This window comes from Pezoporus wallicus, unplaced genomic scaffold, assembly GCF_028554395.1.
Source record: "Pezoporus wallicus isolate ANWC-B61680 ecotype Strahan unplaced genomic scaffold, APGP_CSIRO_Pwel_v1 contig_3952, whole genome shotgun sequence".
Lineage (NCBI taxonomy): Eukaryota > Metazoa > Chordata > Aves > Psittaciformes > Psittacidae > Pezoporus > Pezoporus wallicus.
The window spans coordinates 12,819,694-12,838,632 of NW_026635034.1; the positions used below are offsets into that span (position 1 = coordinate 12,819,694).

The 18,939-nt window shown below is 41.3% G+C and overlaps 1 long non-coding RNA gene across 2 annotated transcripts in view; it reads right to left on the bottom strand.

Moving 5' to 3' along the window:
* The window catches only part of LOC130593814 (uncharacterized), a 232,077-nt gene that overhangs the window by 43,081 nt on the left and 170,057 nt on the right, over window positions 1–18,939 (bottom strand). The window lies entirely within an intron of this gene.

Consider the following 18,939-nt stretch of genomic DNA (forward strand, 5'->3'; position numbering starts at 1 on the left):
CTCTTCCCCACTCAAAATACGTTTTGCTCTAGAGGCATAAAGGAGCCAGTTACCGGACTTCTCACACAAAGTCCCCTAGGAATGCTGATGAAATAGCCCCATTAGAGATAGGTGCACTTATGTGCAGGGACACTGACTACCCTCTTCACCTCCCACTGATGCTAGCCAGATTTCAGGTGCCTACTACATGTTGACTAGGCTCTCTGCGTTTTGTCCTCCAGCATGAAGCAGCCCTGTAGGAGCCAGAATTCCCCCAAACTGCAGCACAGAGCCTCATTCCAGTAGTGCTGGACAGAGAATTGAGCCAGCAAAGCAGAAACCCCTTTGAATCCTAGAAATAGTTGAGAAGTCCTCCACAAAGGAGTATATCTCATCCCTACCGGCAGCCTGAAGATCTCTGCAGAAAGGCTGATCCTAAATCAATATCACGGTTTTGTTGTGTTACACTATGCATTGAAAGCCGTCACAGAAATTGCTGGCATATGGGGAGAACATCTGAATGCTCCCTCATATATCAAGACTAAATGTCATCTGCATTATTCAAAGCTCCCTGTAAGAATAAACTCCAAGTCAGAAGGGCCTCAGCTTCTACTGTGCAGCCAAAATGCAAAGATGCTACAATAAATTGAGGCTAAAACAGTTACATTTGTCAGCTCGCTTTTTACGTTCTCTTTTACTTGGGGAGCTTTTCCAAGTGTTGGGGGAACTACTGGAAATAAATAATGTAGGAGGTTACAGATCCTTAGATTTACTCCTACCTTGTATTGAAAGCTATGAAGTATTATTCTGTGAGTGTAAAGTTATAAATTACCCCCTGTAAACTGCTAAGCCAATGTTTAGCAAACAATCGCGGTGTATGTGCAAAAGTATTTCTTGTTCTTCCCCAATGGTCAGCACAGCTCAGTGTACAGCTCTTTGTTACTATTCTGCCAAGGTACCAGTAGAGATCACAGAACTATTCACTAAAATAAATAAATAAATTTAAAATATCTACATTAAGATGCTGCATCTGCTTGTGGATTATTCTCACAGTTGGGATTTCATCCATTCTTATATAAGTATGTCCGCTTCAAACCTAGAAGCCCAAGAACTAAAACAGAGGTCTTCAGACTGGGCAAGATCAAACAAGACCAAAAGCAAGTCTCAAGGATGTGTTTGCTACAGTTATTCTAATGCAAGAGTTCAGTATCTAGAGGTGCAGTACACTGCTGGAGAGAGTGTTACAGGAAAGGAGAGGCTCTGCTAGGCTTCCTCCCTAGGATCCTGTCATACACTTTGGCATCCTGAGGAATACGATCATTTGATTTATCAGTGTTGCAGGATTATTGAGAGATGTCATGACCGCCTCTACCAGTTCGACAGACAGCCGCCAAGTTTGTCTCCACACAGTAGTAATACTTTGCTGCCAGATGAATTTCCTCTCTTCAGCCCCTATGACACCTTTCACACTCTCCCCAAAATGATAGGACCCTATGTTTATGTATGAAGAATGTTCCAGAACAGTGAGAACAGACTTCTTAGTGCAGCATCATTACCCTTTGCTTGGCAGAGAAGTAGAAAAGAGCCTGTCTGAGCTGGCAACCATCAGCTTTTATAGTCTAACAAGTTCCACTACTATAATGAAAATCCAAAGACCTGGAAACAATATACAGAGCTTCCCTGACTAATTTTATTATGCAGACACACTTAATAGCTCCTGTTACAATCACATTTATAGCAGGAAAACAGTATTGGATTGTGACTATCACACTAAATCGACATGGATTATCAGTCATTAAAAAGGAACAAAATTAGCAACAAGCAGTAATATTTTACACTTATCAAATCTACAGCTGGTCAAGGTTCATTACAATACTGTGCAATAAAGTCAGGAAGCATTGGCTCATTCTACAGAACATTTAAATCTCTATTGTATTTGTGTAGGATATAATTTCTGATAGCAATAAAGCCTAATAAAAGTTACACCCTGATGAATAAAGTGTTAATAAATTGACCTAAGACATTTAAATGGCTAATTATATTTGAGATAAAGGAGGATTCACTTGTTTCTGTAGACTGTTTGAAGCCATACTGTAACCAGCTAACTAACAACTACAAAATTATTTTATATAAATATATCTCTGTGATATAAAATATTAATCTTTCTAGCTCCTTTTTCAATAGATTAATAATTAATCAGAATTTCCTAACACATTTCCTATTCATCAAAAGACTCATACCTCTCTTTAAAATGGCCAAGCTTTGCATAACTTAAACTATTCCCTAGATTTTATTTAAAAGTATTTACACCAACTATGCTTAGCTTTTCAATAGGCCCTTTCAGTAATGTATTATAAAATAATGATAGCCTATGATAATACCAATAATGATATTACAAACTGTATGTAAAGAGACAGCCCAAACAAGCACACTGACCAGTCATGTAGGATAGTTACCATGATGGGTCTCCCAGGATCCTGTGCCCGAGATTGAAAAGCTGTTGTCCGTTCAGACTGAATCAAGAGTTCCATCATACCCGTTCAGACTGAATCAAGAGTTCCATCATACAGCACATACTTCCTTCCAGATAGTTCCTTATGAAAAAAATACCCCCTCAATTCAGGAGACTCTCCCATGATCACATACGCAAATATTCACAAACAGCTAAGTCCCAGCCTCTGAGAGGGTTCAGGTGCCAGCTCCACAGATGCCACCTGCTTGCACGGCATGGAAACATGCTTCCACATTGCAAACTGAACATTTCTAGCCATTGTTCAGTAATCTATTTATTGCTAATTGCACTTAGTCTGTTTGTTCCACTGGGAGAAAGGTGCACAGGAACTAGAATCTCTGCTTGACTAGACAAGCTTCTGCTAGAATACAACTTTAATTAGGACCATATTAGACACCATGAACTAAGCCACTGCAGTTTGCAACTTCTGTTTATCTCATGTCACACTTCTCTTCCAACATGAGCTACAAAATTACAGTATGTTCTGGTTTCTGGAACATCACCAAGCTTGAGGATTTTTTTCACAACTGGTCCTAGGTCAGTGAAGCATTTACAGATAGGCAGATGCTCCAGCACTATCCTGAGACTTCAGGATGTTGCTGAAATCTGGACTCATTTGTTGCAATCTTCTTTTTATAGCAAGATGCCCAACAGTGACAAGGAAGAAACTTAACTTTAAAATGTGTATATAGGTGTGCACTGTTTATGGACACGGTTTTAGCATTTCACAAACAGCACCATCATGACCATGTTCTATGTCATTTGACTCGACTTCTCAAAGTAGCTGTTCAAATACCAGCTGTTCCCCGAAGCGCCTGCAAAGCAAAGCTCCCCTCCAATGAGTCTCACTCTCCTCGGCACTGCACCATCTCTGCTAAGAAGGGTTGCCAGTACTTCCTCTTCCTTTTCTTCCTGTTGCTCCAAGCCCAGACTAACAATGCTCAACCCAAAGGGATGGAGAAGGGGCAACCCCAATGAGTTCCAGCTTCTCTTCCCTTCTTTCAGTTTCCTGGCCCCCAAGATTGAACCAGCTTAAAGCTGAAAGGCATTCCCCAAGGCACCTTGAAGAACATAAGGAAGAAAACCACCACTCACATTTTGAAATACAGTTAAAAGTATTCTAGTTACTTTGTGTGACATCAGAGCTACCAGACATCAAATGAAATCACAATATTTGAGTCAAGTCCTAGAAACAACTTGATGTGGATTCCTCAACAAGCTGCTAAATTCTCTAGATGTACTGGAGTGGTATAAAAGTCCCTGTTTGTGACTCTGTTGTATTAATGTTACACACACAGTATTACACAGAGTATCACCTGTCTGCATACAACATTTTCTAATGCGTGGAGAAATCAGCCCATGTCCTTTGGTGGAAGCATTTACATACTGAAGAAAAACACCATAAGGTAAAACCAAGTAGGGCGCTTACCTAGAGAAAAGGCTTTTTCATTGAAAACCTGCAAATACCCTATATTATTAATCCTTAGTAGCTTTATAAAATCTTTTGTTAGTGATCAGGGTAAAAAAAAGCTGATAATTTTCACCATTCTGCATATTTGTAAAAGGTAAACATAAATCACAGATGACGAAAGTTTCATGTGTTACACTGCACTTGCACAAAAAGCATCAGGCACTCTTAGCTTAAGTCAAGTTGCCAGCTAATGAGTTCCTTGGTCATTCCTTTCTTGTGTAACTGCAGGTTAAGATCAGGTACAGTAAAGGCAAAGACTCTGGAACTGTAGTTACTGCTACCGGAATGAGACCAACTTTCCTGCATTTCCTGCAGTTCAATGCAAAAGGTCTGATTCCACATTCCAAGAGCAAGTGCTTATCTTGGGAAGGACATCATGCTGTGTGAAACACCCAATTGATATTGCTGCTGTTAAATGGAAATTGAAGTGTCAATAGCTGCAAACCCAGCATTTACTTTTCCCCTTTTGATTTATCTTTTCAAAATCCTGTACTAAAATCCCAAAAGCCTGAGGGTGTTTGTTCTTATTCAAAATAGCTTCAGTCTCATTGACACACTACCTTAATTCTTTGCATGCTCAATTTCCTTCTTAAAAGACATCTGCATTGTGTGTTTCTGCAATGGCTGAGAAGCAGATGTTAGATGTGACACGCGGTACCAAGCAGAGCACAGCACGTGAGCTCCCTGTCTCCTAGGAGCACCCTGGCAGGCAGGGCAGCGGGTGCCGTACTGGTACCCACAGGGACGGCTCGGAGCGCCCTGTCAGTGCTCAACCCAGAGTTGCAGTCACTGCTTCCCCTTGGCACTCTGCCTCAACCTCAGCATCTCCTATCTGGTTTAGTGGTTTGTGAATCCTTAAGAAAGGGGATTTGGCAAGGTCACTAAGAGGGTTTGGGACTTTCCAAGTTACATATAACTATTTTCCATTGATGGAGTGGAAAAATATTTCCACTTTCCCTCAGTGCATGTAGGCATGAAAACTGCACTGCGTCAGGTACCCTCAAGTACCCCAGCTCTGACAGGAAGCCTGGAAGGATTAGACATGTCTTCTCCACCTTTTAAGAAGTATCTCTAACTTCCTCAGCAGTATTAAACTGTTTGACTTCTAAACTGTGTTACAAATGCTCAGTATTATCTAGGTTCATTCCAACTACACATCAAGTATCTCCATTCTCTCACAGGAGCCTCTGTAAATAAGCAGCATGTGAACTTACCATAATTTATTTCAAATACAGTGTCTACAGTGTCTTTCCCTCTGTTTTCCTTAACCAATGGTAGGGTTCTACATGTTATTCTAATTCCCTAGTTATTCAGAAAATATAGGTTCTAAAGGTTTCTTTTTATCTGTCATATTGACCTAGCTCAAGACAGCATTGTTCTAGGACTGTAAACAGCAATTATAACTTAAACTCTTGAACAAGCAGCTAACTGGAAGTCACAGGGACTGTTCAGAATGTTTGCAAGAAAGGGTTGCACAACCTGTCCTTTCCTTAAAAAAATAATCATGTTCTAGATGCACAACCCACAGACATGAAGGGAGAGTCCCATGAGAGGTGGAGGAACCATCTCAGGGAAGACAGATCAGCTCAGTCCCTGAAAGGCAAAATGCAGTATCGTTTTATTCAAACAAGACTTTGATCTTTTGGGCTGAAGTGCTGTGAAGTTTTCACTTTTTTTCCCTGAATATCAAAACATTTTCCTTACAGCCTGAACATGGAGACTACCAGGAACTCCAGCTTACACAGACCCGTGGGTGCTGCAAATTTCAATCCATCCATTTGCACTTAGGTCATTCCCTGGCAAAATCCATGAGTTCTGCATGCTCAATTTATCCTTAGCTTCATCTATTTCTTTTCACCTATTGCTTTTCCCAGCAAGTCTACCACATCGCCATACTGAAAATCTAAACCCAGCGATGAATATTGATGGTCTGAATTAATTATCTAAGGGGTTTGTTAAGTAACCATATGGATGGAAAGAAGGGAAAAAGAAAAAAGCATCTTCAAAACTACTAAAGGAAATGAAGAGAAAAGCACAATTAGGTGTGAAGAAGCTGCTCTCAATGGAAAAGAGGAGCCAGCTTGAACTCTCTTCAAACTTAACCTGCTCACACGTGTCCAACAGACCTTCACAGCTTTCTGATGCTACCAAGGCAGAAAGCAGAAATACTCTGTCTCACTGGAAAGCATCTCAATGCAATCTTTAGTCCAATTTTGCATCTGTAACTGGGCTTGTGTAGCTTTTCCTTTGTTGTTACCCCATGCCTGTGAACATACATTCATGACCATTCTTGAAGACAAAGGCAGATGAATGTCAAACGCATGAGGGAATGCAGAGCACTGAGCACTTCTTACCATGCTACTTCACAAATATTAAAACGAGTTGGAAACACACAAAATATTTCATCAGCAAGTTTCCAAGTAAAGTAACTGTTCAAATACTTTCTTTTCTAATTAATCCAAAGCATTAAAAGGAAAACCATTGCTCAGTGTCTTTTCGGCATCCTTACTTGCAGTTTTCCATGGGCCTCTGAGCAGGAATCGGACTGTGCAGACACAGAGATAGCTTACAGAATTCTCAAGGACAGAGCATTCTCCCAGATTAAACAATATTCACTCTCTGTCAAAAGCTCAGCTTCAAAACTGCCAAAGCATGAGGAGAATGAGGTGCTGCTCAGACCTTTCTGTGCATGACAGGATAAAATGCAAGACTTCTCTGCCTAAAGGAATCCAGATAATGAAATAATCTTTAATCTTTGTCCCTTCAAGGCACTCTCAACACCTGTTATCCTTGATACTGTCACAGGCAAAAAAGTGTGTGAATTCATCTCAGGGCTGGTAATTATTTCAGCTAATTACTCAACTGGATGTGGGGTGATTACAAATGCTCCTTCAGGTGCAGCACTGGCCACTTTTATTCTAGCTGATGTTTCACAAAACAGGAGAGTTGCAGTTCCCCCTTCTCTGTTCTTACAGAAAGGCGAACTCCGTGCTATGTAAAATCTGTACTGTACTGAACCAGCCCAGCCAAGTGGTTAAAACCAAATCTTCATCAATTCTTTTTACAGTCAAACATTACTGACTACATTCAACCTTATTACATGCAGTGACATCTCAGTGTTCAGTACTTTTTTGGATGAGTATTTTTATTGTACCACCTTCCCAAACCACCCTTTTCTCAAGCCGGAATCACCCTTACCTATATAAATATGAACCAGATCTCTGACTACTGTGTTTTCATTTTACTTTTTTCTTCCTCAGTTACTGGTACTTACAAATCACAATCACTTGTGATGGACAGACAGTAGACTCCTCGTCTACTACATGGTACTTGTCTGGAGGGAAGATGTTCTTCTTCCAAGTTCTTAAATTGTGGTGAATACAACACTGAGTCCAGACTCTGAAACGAGTGCCTATGTAAGAGGAAAAGCACAAGACTTTCCTCAGTTATGAGACTCATTAATACCATAGAAAAAAAAAAAAAAAAAAATCACAGATCCACCCAATGCAACCACGGCAAATGAGAATCCTCCTCCTTCCCCTCACTGCCATGGAACAAAGAATCCTCTTTCTCCCCTCCCTGTGCCAGAGGAGGTCTGTGAAGTCTCCATCTCTGGAGATAATAAAAACTTGCCTGGACAAGGCCGTAAGCAATCCTATCAAGCTCTGAAATCAACCCTGATTCCAAAGGTTCCTCTCACCTTCAATTATTCTGTGGTCTTTTGTGTTTATGGTTGGTATTGCTATTACTGGACATGGGTATAAATAAGCCAGTCAGTTGGAGGTCACAAACCTTTTTCCAGAGTGTAACTGCTGTGGGCAGGAGGGAATGGGCAGGAATACCCAGGGCCCAGGCAAGGAAGCTACTCAACAACCACCTATTATCATCAGTCAGCACACAACTAACATTCAGTGAAGGAAATCCAGCAGCAATAGTGGTCCTGCTCAGCCTCAGTTTCCAGTCATGTGTCTGTACAAACAGGAACAGAGGTCCCTTCAGCACTGCTTTTCTCCACAGTCAACCAAGCTTTTGAAAATTTAGATCTCATAGAGTAACAAAAGAACAGTGCACCCCCATTTCTGAGAAACCACCTTAAAGATTTGTTCAGAATAATTATCAAAATATTTTTTTACTTGAAAATAGGAAAAAACAGATTATTTTTATTTATTCAATTGGCTTTAGTTTTCTAAATGTTAAGTTACATAAAAACACAGTACCATAAACCAATCATTTTAATGCACAATAGAGCACATTGCTTTGATTTTCTTTTTAATACTCACCACTCAGAGACTGCTTCAGGTTCTTAAATAATTGGGAAGACAATTGTAGCCCCTCAGAATCCAGTGGTCATTAGCAGCTAAAGATCCTCAAGAGCTGCACTGCTCCAAGCAGCAGAGTGATTTTATACTCTTAAAGAGGCAATTAATACTTCTGGATTGTTTTATTCTCATCACTTTGAGAATTGTCTGTGCTTTGGCAGAGGGCATTATTTATGTTCTACATTGCTATCAAGCGGGATTCTTTGCTAGCTGATTGATGTCTTCTGACATGTCTTATACAGAAGGAATACAACTGGAAAGAGAAAAGTAGCAAATAGTCCATCCTTTGAGAGTCACTGATCAGTAGCACATTCCCTTGCCATTAGCATCAGTGCCACACTCTGCAGCACTCAGCTTTGCCTGGAAGGCAAATGTGCAGGGGTGGGATTCTTCCTACTGTACTTAGGCAGTCAACATTATATTCATATCACCACAAATGTATCTTCAGGACACAATCTAAAAAAATTATCCCTGCTCTTCCAGCTCACATTCTGACACCACCACAGGAATTCCTCTTTTTTTTCTGCTTACTTTCTGCAGTACAGATTCACTGCCATTTGATCCTCTGGCTATTCTTCCCACAATACTAAACACATTCATCTCACTGCTTCTGCTGGTTCTGATCTTGTTCTTTATCTGTTAGCTGGTTAAACTGGAATGAATTGTGGCTCCTGCCACCAAGATCTGATCCTTTCCTCAGGAAATTCTCTCCAACCTACTAATGCCTTGAGTACTCATTCCTAAGGACACACATCTCTTCATTTAATTGTTATCCTTATTCTGGTCCACTTCCTGCTCATCCGTCCCCTGAAGAAGTATCATGAGAAGTACAAAGGAAAGGCCTATTTATTCCTTGCCAGGAAACTTGCTTTCTCTTTCCTGATCTCACATCTACAGACATCACAGGCTTTCAGTGCCAAGGCCTTATTCCCTATTCATTGCCTTCAGATGTTACTAATCAGCTAGGAGGTTTTCTGGAATCAAACCTCCCAGTAAAAAGCCTGCATTGTCCCTTTTGTCTTCTTCAGCTATCAATGATTTGGTTGGTGCCTCAGGATTCTTTAACCTGGTCTTTCTTCAGATGCTCCTGTACTCTTGTTTGGTTAGGTTTTTAATCAGATAGTACACTTACCAACAAAGCTTTGTTTAACAACAGGTAACTTACCAGGGGGAGCAACTCAAATGAAAGATTAAACCAAAGAGGGGGCACCTGTTAGTGGAAGATAAGGTAACACCTTCCTTGCATTGTATGAAGACTATGCTAAAGTGAGTCCTGTGGATGTCTCAAACAGAGAAACAGTTCTCCACTCCATTATCAACAGTAGGTTAATACCACAGAAGTGGTTTAAACACAGAGATTCTACTTTCCTGCTTACAGTTGTTCTTACACAGACACAAAGATATGCTGAGATGGGGTTACTATTTCAGAGCTGTTTGCACTAACAAGCATAGTAGGATGATTTAAGCAGATCTTTTCACAAATTCAGTGAAGCTTTTTTAACTCAAACTGTCACACTCCTGTAATTCAACTCTCAGCTTGCTGTACACAGGTACCTTTTTTCTTTTTATAGATCGACATTGTCTTTCTGCCCCTGGGTAGATTTCTACTTGTTTCCTTCACCATCTGGCAATTACATCCCTTTTTCTGACCAGCATGTAAAGAAAAATACTGAGCTGCTGCTGAACATTGAGACAGTCTGTATTATTTTGCCACCTTTCATGGAATTACTTGAACATGTAGACAGATCTAAGATCATACTTACACAGCAGCAACAGTAAAAGAGGCAGTGCCTGACCTGACAATTAGATTAGACAAATATTATCTAATTTACTAATATTGTAAAACCAAAGTGTGCTGCTGGTGACTGTCAAACTCATAATCCAGAAAAAAAAACGTCCATTTAAAAACATCTAAGTCTTAGACTTTTGTAAGGGAGGATAGTGAAAGCCTCATGCACCACAGCTTGTTAACATGAAACACTGGCATTACAGATTGAAAGCACTTTGACAGCTTTAATGTGTCCTTTTCCAGTGTAATGGCTTGGTGCAAAAACATGAATGTTTTTCCCCAACATGATCCCTCAGCTCCTTACTGAATATTTCAACTCATTTTACAACACATGATGAAGCATATTCCCTGTTATAATGTGACAATGGCACTACTGAGCACAACAATTTGAGTCTGAATGTGCCACTGCAAGACGGAAAAAATCTGAAGAGGCAATTACACCTAGAACTACACAGCAAATGCATGGGAAAGAGGAAGTAGAATGATTAAAGGTGCATTAGCACAGTCTGAAAAACAACACTCTCCACAGAAGAACCCTTGGTACGTCTGGTAAAAGGGGAACAGCACAGAGATTAGCAGAGATGAGAGACAGGATGAGAGACCTGTGCAATCCTGATGGAGTCTCTTTGAAATACTTGAGATGTAAATGTCTCTGTTCAGACAATGTCAATTTTAAAACAGTCTTGCTATAAAATAAATCACTTCAGAAAAGGTTTTTCAAGTCTAGAAAAAAAAACAAAACAAATTTTTCCTAATTAAGTAGCTCAAGTATTAAATTCAGCTTTAGCTTGAGGAATAACCAAAAAATGGGTTAAGTATGACCCAGATACTTTTATTTCAAGTCAAGTACATACAATACATTGAATATCACCCAAACACTACTGTTTTCCCCACACTTACAGTGTGGTTGCTCTGGAGGCCTGGGGTGCTGGTTTGTACCCCATGCTGGAATAGTTCGTTGCCTCACACCACCTCAACATGGCACCTGTGCAGCTTGTTTGGTCTTGCCTCCTGAGCAGGAAAGACCCCAACCACAGCAGTCAGCAGCTAGTGAGATTTTGATTCACCCCCCTAATAATTCATGTGCCTTCAGAGAGAAGCAGCTGCTTGCAGGCTTCTGTTTTGGTATGGACCCATCTCGGCTTACTCAGTACCTTTAGACAGACTGCTCCAAGGACAGTATAAGTAGAGCCCTATCTGTGTTTGACACATTACACCCCATTTGTGCCCCATCCCCCCAGGTCCCATGTCCACTATTGTCCAAAAATAAACCACATTGAAATCTCTCTGCCAAACAGACTTTTTGCAAACCTGCAGAAGAGCCTGTTTGTAGCCTCATAAAAGGGCTGATCCTGTCACCTTTATCGATATGTTTGACAGACACTGACCATCACAAGCACTTGTATACTGGTTCCTAATATACTGCCTCATTGCTGTTTGGCAGCCTTTCATTAAGGAATACATTCCTGACCGCTGAACCAAGTCAGGTGTTTCTTCACAGCCTCCAAATGAAAATTAACAATTTTTGAAGATTCCAATTATGAAAGACACCTGCTGTAGTAACATGTTCTAATGAGTCTCTATAAAGACATAGAATACAAAATGTTGCTAAAAGCACATATTTTAGATCTGATTTGAGGTTTGCAAATTGCCCACATCAAGACGTCACTCACTTTTGCACGGTGTCTGGCCCCTTTAGAGTGGTACAAAGACCTCATATACACAAGGGAATCACATTATTCTTTCAAATTTGAAAACCTGAAAATGGTGTTGCTACTCCAAATCCATCCTGTACTTTGCACAGACACACTACGTATGCCCTCAGTAGAGGGAAGCAGCACCATGCATTTTCCCAGCCCAAGTCATTAGCAAGTTCTGCATCATTGACTTGTGTTTTCTACAGAATTAGCAAAAAGCTTGGGAGGTTCAGGAGTGATGAACACCTCCGCCAGTCCGGTTCTGCTGCCCCATATGAATGCCCAGCACCCTGGCGTGTCTCACAGGGAGGCATAGCCCAAAGAAGGCAATCTGAACCGATCAAGACAGTCCTGAGGGAAGTCTTTATTAAATCCTAGCCATTTATAACACTAACTCATTACAAGAAATGATTACCATAGCAACCACTGCACACTGTGCATTTGCTAGCATGAACAACAGTGTGTCTTCAGTGGGGAGGGAGTGGGAGAGAAATAAGTCAAAAGAAAAACTTCTAGAGAGGTTGAGCATTGTCAATCACAATTCGATTCCATTTTCCTGTATTTTCTTTTACTTTCACCAAAAGACAGTTTCCTGTATTAAGTATACCGTTCAAGCAAGCAGAATTCATAAGTATGACAAAGTGAAGCAACGTTTCACAGGCTTTATACCAAAGCCCTTTGATGCTCTTACTTAAAATAGCACTTTACACACTGATCTATTTGATTTCACTTCGGATGCAAAGGCAAGCTAGGCTGCTCCCTGAAGGAGCAGGCTGCGGAACCTGCCTTTGGTTCCTTTCTGTATCAGAGCTCCTACATAATTCCCATCTAACCTGGACACTCAAAAGACATGTAGATGCCCAAATCTCAGTACCTTAGAGGACCCAATTACAGAAAAAAAAATGCAATTTCTCATCTGTAAGATGGGAACAGCACTGCCCTAACCACTCTATTATGAGCATACTATTGACTGTGATATGTTTGATCATTCAGAGCAGTGGGATCACACAACAGCATGATGAAGACACAGAACCAGGGCCGAAAGAGCTGTACAGAACATGGACTGAGGAGGTTCAGATCTAGACAAGACATCTTCACCAAAGTGAAAAACAGCATTAGAGATAAACTGGTAATAGCTCCATTGCATTAAGCTACCTTAGCCATCATCACCAAACATCCCTTGATGCTCCTATGGAACTCTCAAGCCCAAAACCTATTTCCACTAGACAGGATTTCAAAGGTTGCAGGACTAACTTAGAAAGGTGCAACTCTAATACCCTGTGGGACATTTAAAGTGCCCAAAGCAGCATAGGCAATTCTAGAAAACTGCTGTTTGTAAGGCCCAGTTATCTCAGAATTGGTAACAGGACCCAGAGCTTGCAAGGATGGGGCACAGAGGAGTGGAACTGCTCAGCTGAAGGTCGCCCAGCCAGTTCTAACACGTTCTTACACTTGCCAACAATAAGGCCTGCCTAGGAAGCAATGTTAGCACAATAATTTTGGAGGTTCTGGCCACTGCAGGCCTCTATAGTTTAGAGAAGAGGAGACTGAGGGGTGACCTTATTAATGTATATAAATATATAAAGGGGGAGTGTCACGAGGATGGAGCCAGGCTCTACTCAGTGGCAAACAATGATAGGACAAGGGGTAATGGGTACAAACTGGAACACAAGAGGTTCCACTTAAACTTGAGAAGAAACTTCTTCTCAGTGAGGGTGACGGAACACTGGAACAGGCTGCCCAGGGAGGTTGTGGAGTCTCCTTCCCTGGAGACATTCAAAACCCGCCTGGACGCATTCCTGTGTAACATTATCTAGGTGTTCCTGCTCCGGCAGGGGGATTGGACTAGATGATCTTTCGAGGTCCCTTCCAATCTCTAGCATACTGTGATACTGTGAAAAGCATATTTCATCAGGAAGCTTTATAATATCCAGGGCAGATTTCCAAGAGCAATAAGGCAAAAGGTTCTGCCCCCTTCTAAGCTCCTCCCACTTGCCAAGTTTCCCCTTCCTTCCTCAGGGAAGGAAAAAAAACCAAATTCACTATTACTTTACAGGACTAAAAAAGCAGGAAAGTGAAACCCCGAGGGCTGGGAGACTTGGACTTTAAAGGACTCTATTGAACTGGTTCATAGTTAATCACTTTAATCATGCTTCCTTTTCTCAATGGAAGTTTCCCCGTCTGAACTCTCCAAGTGCTCTCCAACCCTTCTCTGATACGATGCCCAGAGGGTTCAATTGTGTTCCAGCACTGGAACATGGGCCCGGGCAAAGGGCAAAAAGTCCCTTAATCTTGTTGCTTTTCTTCCAAATGCATTCCAGGATTAGCACCACATTTTAACTCCAGCACTGTGCAGAACATGGTTTTACTAACAATTACAAAAGGATGCTCCTGTATCACTTTTCAGTCATTAGCTGCTGTTTTGTGTCTGGGTCTTTCAGCTAAATTTCACACAAGTAGTATTTTTTAAAAAACTGTGGATGAAATCCTGGACTTCTTTCGTGAGTATAACTCTGGATTTTGGAAAAATAAGCTTGGGATTAAAGGACAGAAATATAGATTTGAGATCCGCTCCAATGGCTTGGGCAAAGGGGAGAAAGAAAGAAAGAAAGAAAGAAGAAAGTGTCTCACGAGTTTTGATCCTTCTCACTGGAAAAGGAGATGAGCCTCCCAGTTAGATGCTTTGTGCACCTATCCAAATTCGATCATTTGTGCCTTGCCCGACTGTCAGGAGGGATTCCCAACAGCAGTGGAGGACCTCTAGCCTGCTCCAGCATCTTCCTGCCTTCCCCATTCTTGGTTTGTACATAGTTATAAAGCACAACCTCCCAAGCATTTCTTGGTATTAGCAGATGATTAACACTGTGTCTATTTGTAACTCAGGGATAATTTGAAGGGTTGCTATTTTAAAAAGTGTTTCTTTTAAACTCTACCTGCCTTCCATTCTATTTTGAATTTGACTTTTAGTTTATTATCCCAACGGAGTAAGTGTATCTGTTCGCAGCAGTGAAAAGAAGCCATTTCCCTCCAAATGCTGTAAAATAACTGTTGGCACAGAAGTAAACACTGAAGCTTTCAGCAGTGCCTTATGCTGCCACAAGCCCTTCCTCCCCATGCCTTTGCTTCTTGCCAACTACTAACAATAAATGTAAAAGTAATCCTAGTTTCTATTTGAAGCTATCTCAGCTTTAGAAGAACTTTCCAAAAATGATTGATGCTAAGATTTAAACCCATAGGTAACTCCTGAAATCTGCTTTGAATAGCAACAAATGCCTAACAATATCTTGAGCGCTTGTAGCAAAGAAATCTAATCTCTGAACTCCTAAAGGTCAAGATTTACTGCCTGGTAACATGGCTCAAGTGTAAATGCTCTGTAATGCTACAGTAGGTGATTGCTTTGCTCTCTAGACAATGTCAATTTTGCCCAAGTGGCAGCAGATGTGTCTAGCATTAAGTCAGAACAGTGTCAAGGGCCCTTCTTCAGCAGTACCGCTTCTCAGAGAAACTGGTCCTAAAGCCCTAGTCTATTAAGACCATACCCAAAAGATAGACATTTAAAACTTAAAGGAGGCTGGGGAATCAAGGTGCATTAGAACTCTAGTGTTTCAGAGGCAGAAAGCCCAGGAGAAGAAATTCTCTTGTGATACAAACGCATATCCTCACATCACACAAGCCCTCCCAGCTTCTTCATAACCAGCTCAGCTAAAGTAATTTATACCAGAAAAGTATTTGGCTCCAAAGATTCCTCTCTCCAAACTTCTTCCTCCTGGATTTCCTCAATAAGGTGCTGGCATGGGGCTGCAGTTTACAGTCTCCTCACACACAGGGCACCCCTGCATCTTTTACCCATGCCATTTATGCCATATAATCATGACAGCAATGAAATCCTGCCCTAAAACTACTTTTTTAAACCGTTCCTCATTGTTCTCACCTCTCCAAACTACAGAGGCACACCAATCAAAGACTTCATTAAATACTACCTATTACATTACATTCTATGCCCAAGAATAAGAAGATAGGGAAATCGCACCCCATTTGCCAGTAAAGAGCTGTAATCTGTTTTCAGAGGATTCTGTACCTTTTACTTCTATTTCTGTAAAAGAAGCAACACAAAATGGTTCCAAAACCAACCCTGGCAGTTCATCACACACTTTCACATTTCATTCTAACACCTGCAGTTGTGTAACAGAGCAGGCAGAGCCCAGTCCCTCTGGCACATCCGATAATAGCCCTTTCCACAGTGGTGGTGCAGAGCAGCCACTGGCAGGACACCCAGAAGGCACCAGGGGAAACAAAGCAGCTAAGGGCAGCCTGAAGGCTATCACTGGCTACCTAAAACCAGGAGCAGCACTCCCCACAAGTTCGAATGTCAACAAAGACTGACGTATCCCGGTTGGATGCCATTCTCTGGCCCACTAGTTATTTTCTACTTATTTTTCCCCAGTGCTTATTAACTGTACCAGAAGGATTCAACCACGAGTAGCCATTTCACAGGTGCACTGTTTTTACGACAAAGTGCAGAGTAAAATACTAATAAGAAGCACTTTAAGCCTTTCCCTTTTTCAAGTGCTTTCCAAAATAATTTCTCTAAGGATTTATCTAGCACCCACCCTATTCTACTGTAGTTGAGCCAGGCTTTTATATACCCCAAGCACTGCTAAATCCACTCCAGTTTCTCAGCACCAGGAGGCAGCTGTCCCTGTATCTCGTTCCTGAACACATTCTTTCTAGAGATCATCAAGCACAAGTCTCCCCCAAGAAGAAAAAGAATAACAAAGAACACTTTGAGGAGAAGGCAAAATAGAAAACCAAAGCGAAAGTCAATTGCTTTACCACATGGATATCAGGTATACATGGTAATAAGGCAGAGCCTCCAGACACAAGTGATTAAACTGCTCTAAGGAAAGATAACTTTTTACCTGCTCCAACACATACTTGTGAACTTGGTTTTCCTTGCATTTCAAAACAGGTCAGTGAAGATGGAGAATGAAGGTACAATTCTCCAGTGTTGCTGAGGACAAGTCTTCCTTCTGTTTCTTACTGGGGACAGGTGATTATACTTGCAAAGGAGATGATACTAAATGCCTGCACCTGAGTTGAATACCATAGAAGCAAACTGGCTGCCAAAACAGTACCCAGGAATTAGAGTGGTATGTTCCCTGCTTGTTACAGAGATTAAGCTGCCCTGGATAACTTGAGTTTTTCATTCTTTCCCCAAGGTTTTCAAAGTATTAATAATGAGTAATAGATATTTTGACAGCTGTATAATTACATAATATGCAGTCCAACAAATCATTCAGCCCACCCCTTATTTCACTCAGCTAAGAATTGTTTGAACATCACCAAAATGCAGTTTCCTGGATGGGGCTCCCCTGTGCCACAATTCCTGTCTGGGGTGCTTTGGGCTGTCTTAGCATACGCACACTTCACATCAGTAACATATTTAAGATATCTAGTAGGCTTTTACACACCAGTTATAGATAAAATTCAGTATTACAGTGACTGAGGTCTTTACAGAAGCATTGTTTCTGCAAGTCTGATGCTTGTATTTCAGACTTCCCCAAGAGCAGAAAATATTCACTCTCTCAAATTAAACTTTCCACGGAGGGCAGTAAGCAGCTCTGACAGAATCAGACTGTCTATGTGCAGAAGTCATCTTGGGGTTACTAAAAATACCTATGCAAAATCCTAGTGCAAACAAGAGAGTTTAAAACTAATTACATTGGCTGAGGTTCTGGCTTTAAATCACACGAGTAATTTCACCAGTGCTACTAGAGGAGGCATTCCTGCCAGACCTCACTGTGAGCTCACTCACCTAGATCATTTGAAGTAATCCTTTTGAAGTCTTATTTATGGATGCGTGAAAGGCACGATGCCATACAGCCTCATGCTGGGCATGCTGTCATTAAGCTCTGAATGGCAGCAAATGCAATTTAACTTCTCTGAACAGCATCATTTGGAATAGGCCCAGGAAAACCTAGTATAAAACTAATTCCTAGCAGCATCAGATATGTAAGTATTTACAGAGCTCTTTGTAAACACACTGCAATTAAAAACATTTAATAGAGAGCAAACCCACTTTACCATATGGCAAATCATCTTCAGTTAAGGCAAAAGAGCCTTAGTGTCTGACAAAGAGGGCAAGGGAGACAGACCGTAAATTCCAACAACCTGACAGAGAAGGGGCCCCCAGAATAGCTTATCTATGTTGGAATTACGACAACGATGACACAGAAAAAGTAGCCCCAGGCCTCAAATCTTTGCCATGGGACACAGAGACACCTGTAAAACTCCCTGTGTAGGACCAACACATCTTACATGAAAAATAACTGCTTCAAGCAGCAGGAAGTGTGAGGTGCAGCATTATCCTGGAACACCACAGCCCGTTAGCGCTGTCAAGAACTGCATCAGCAGATCAATCTCCATCTAGGCAAGGCTTTCTCGTGAGGTAAAATTTCACAGGCAAAGTCAGTATGGAGGGGAAAGGCTGACAGTGGAATGGAAAATATAGCTGGTCTCGGCAGCAAAATTCTTGGGTCCTTCAAGATCTGTTTGGTACAAGGTCAAGAAAAGGGGACTTGGCAGATTTAACTCTGGAAATTGCTCTGAAATACAGATTTTTCCAAACAAAGCTTCTTTGGGTGTTTTTTAGGTATAAATTTGATATGGTGTGTTAAAGAAAAGCAATATTCCTCTTCCTTTGTTACAAAGTTGTTTGCTGGAGTCCTGCCTGCACAGCCCCCAGGTGACCCTAACTTCTTAAACTGGGTTTTCAGAAAGAAGGTGTAATATCTACCATTCCCTGGAAATGGCTCCTGAACAGAAACACTTAGAATTACAGTAATCCTATGCCCTTCATTCCCACAGCACAAACCAGCTTGTGAACAAGGGTAACTGCACATCCAGCTGCTCAGTGCCAGTGGTCCATTCCCTCCATGCAACGTGTGCAATGGAAAGCACAGATTTGCTGCACAGGAAGGGACCTCAAAAGATACAGTCAAGTTCTGGAACATCCTGCAGCAAAAATTTAGATGCAGACCTCAGAAAGGTGCAAGTATGGGCTGACAATGAAGACAGAGAAAGTACTGGGAAATACAGCAGAGAGAATAACACCAAGAACTGGTTTCCTCGGCACAAGCAGATCATCAGCCAGTGAAGGAAGAAGCTGCCCC